Below are 3,094 nucleotides of genomic sequence, written 5' to 3' on the forward strand. Positions count from 1 at the left end.
ATTCATTTGATATTACAAAGGCATTTATTTTACAAACCATGTCTAATGCGGGATGAGTCTGGTTGGCTAAATAACTGTTAACCGAATTAGTAAGGGCACAGAAATATGGGTAGATCTATCGGGGTGACGCCCCCACTTCCAATCGCGTTGGGTTAAAAGTGGGTATATTTTGAGTATGGTATGTATCGAGTTATCAACTATGATAGTCATACGTAATGTTGTATTCTTTGCTCGTCTACAACAACACAATTTGTTTAAGAAATGAAATGCCTATTGTTTTGTGATGTAATGACGGTAGATCATTACACACGGATTGGTGTTATAATGGCGGTAGACCATTATACACGGGATGTTTTTGATATAATTCGGGGTGTAGTGACGATTACACACGAATTGATATCGGATATAATAACAGAAGATCATTATATGGATGTTGTTTTCGATTCATATATATATATATATATATATATATATATATATATATATATATATATATATATATATATATATATATATATATATATATATATATATATATATATATACGGACTATTTTAATATAAAGGGAAACTCACCAACACATTGTGTTGATCGATATTTTAATATGTTTTTCAGGTAATTAAATGAAGTATGGAAGCTTCGCGAAGAGCGCGAGAAAATAGTGGCGTGTGTTTGAATGAAAAATGTTGACTTTATGTTAAACTTGTAATTTGAATAAAAATCGTGTAATATGACACGTGTAATAACTCTGATGGTTAAATAAAGTTCAACATTTGTTTGAAATGTATACTTAAATGTGATTGGCTGAAACGGTGTCTGTCAACACCCGAAAGACTTGGTCAAAGTTTTCCGTTGTTTAAATTAAGATTTTCGAGGTGTGACACTACTCTATCGTATATTTCATTTTAATTTAATTTACACGAAAACGTAGATATGTCAACGAGCACCGACATCTATAACTGAACATTGAAGACGGCTTTTCTTTTAGTACGTGTAAGACCTAGCTTCTAACTCGTTTAATGGCTTAACCAATAATATCTTATTGGTTTGACATATATAGATCTCGATAAGTTCTTTTAAAGAATTGGTTTTATTTTCCTTATGACATGTTAATTATTAAATATACAAAAGAAAAGAGAAAAGATAAGGAGAAATTGACTAAGCAATCCCACACAAGAAGTCGGCATGCATGGTTTCTCTCCAACAAGTTTAAGCAACTAACTATCTTTATCCCAAAGAAGCAATAGCATAGTGATAGGTTAACTTTAACAAGTTGTTGCTACAACACGTAGTAGCTGTACGTGTGTTTTAATGTGTATATAAGAAGACGATATCTAAACCGAAAGATGCATAACCGCAACTGACACATAAAACACAAGCGTTTACTTACACATTCATCATGAAAACAAGCAGCCTTTTAGTTGTCAATCTCATTGTTTGGTTCTTGCTTCTCGCAAGTCATGTGTTCTCTAATGATTATACAACTTTTAAGAAACTGGCATTGCCTCCAAGTGTCACAGGCCCTCAATCTGCTGTTTTCGGCCGTGCTGGGGAAGGCCCATACGTGGCTGTCGCAGACGGTAGGATCCTAAAATGGAAAGATCCGGCCACGGGGTTCGTTGATTTCGCATACACTTCACCTAACAGGTTGTGTTGCTTAAATTTCATCTCTAGCACATTATTTTATGCACTGTGTTGTTCACAACCTAATTAACATTTTATCATTGTATGTGACTAGAAACAATGCTACATACCATTACATGAAAATGATATAATTAAGCTAGCTGTATACATCTCTGCAACATTTTGATGCAGATTAATGTTGTTTGTTTGTCATGCATATATATAAATAGTTAATTACTAACTACTTGGTAAAAATTTGTTTTCTCATTTTATTTTATCAGGGCCAAGAAATTGTGTGATGGTACAAATGATCTTGAATTAGGACCTATATGTGGAAGACCAGTGGCTCTCAGCTTTAACTATAAAAGTGGTGATCTCTATATCACCGACGCTTTCTTCGGTCTTCTCGTTGTAGGATTCAACGGTGGTCTCGCAACTCAACTTTCTGGTGGTTACAAGTACTTATCGGGTATTGACGTGGAGTCATATACCCAAAATGTTTATATGACTGATGCTAGCTTGGTTTACGACATAAGGTAAATTTAGAAACCTTTTATTATCAGAACTTTATTAGTGTTTGATTCAATGTATCTTGCGATAAATGATTTGATGAGAGTTTACATATGTTGTGCAGAAACATGGCACAACCAGGGTTTACACCCGACTCGACTGGAAGGCTATTGAAGTATGATCCACAAACTACACGGGTAACCGTTTTGATGAGCGGGCTTTCAGGTGGAGGTGGTCCGTCTGTTAGTAGTGACTGAAAGTACGTTTTGGTTCCGGATTACATGAACAAGAAAATACATAGATATTGGCTGCAGAGACCAAAACATGAGACCAATGAGGTTTTCATGGCCAACTTTGGTAGCCCAAAGAATATTAAGAGGGCATCAAGTGACGGAGAGTTTTGGGTGGCGGCAGAGAAGCCGAGTCAAGGACTAAGGGTCAATGGGACTGCAATGGTGCTCCAAACTGTACCCCTAACTCAGTTCTTTGATACGACTGTTGCTGTGGTTCAGGAGACTAACGATGCACTCTACGTCGGTTCGAGCCACACTGACTTTGTTGGTGTTTACATGAACTAGAATCTTGTACGCTACCACCCAATATATGAATGATGATAAAAACTTAAGCTTGTATTATTATCTAGGAGGATGTGATGGATATGTATTTGTTCTCCCACAGTTATTTGAAATTTGTAACTTTTGATTGTATGAAGTACTTTAAATAAATGAAATTGTGTGTTTGATTTTGAAATAAAAAGATAAAGGCGATGCGCGCGTACTTGTCATCTTCTTGCATTTTCCCCTATAAATTAGTTTCCTTCTTTGATATATATGCTGTTTTTGTTGGAGATTCAATAGATCTTTCATCTTGATCAAGTGTAAATAGATGTGTTTAATGCCTCAGTATGTAAAGTTAATAGATGGAAGCGGTTTTAGTAGTATGAAATGGGGAAAAATAACAA

The 3,094-nt window shown here is 35.3% G+C and overlaps 1 pseudogene; it reads left to right on the forward strand.

Annotated features, from left to right (window-relative positions):
- The first annotated feature begins 1,399 nt into the window (after positions 1-1,399).
- On the forward strand, positions 1,400-2,711 carry LOC143604338 (protein STRICTOSIDINE SYNTHASE-LIKE 12-like; annotated as a pseudogene).
- The last annotated feature ends 383 nt before the right edge of the window (positions 2,712-3,094 follow it).

Source organism: Bidens hawaiensis, unplaced genomic scaffold (genome assembly GCF_021521415.1).
Source record: "Bidens hawaiensis isolate Kalapana, Puna unplaced genomic scaffold, B.hawaiensis_p1.1 tig00000237_1, whole genome shotgun sequence".
Lineage (NCBI taxonomy): Eukaryota > Viridiplantae > Streptophyta > Magnoliopsida > Asterales > Asteraceae > Bidens > Bidens hawaiensis.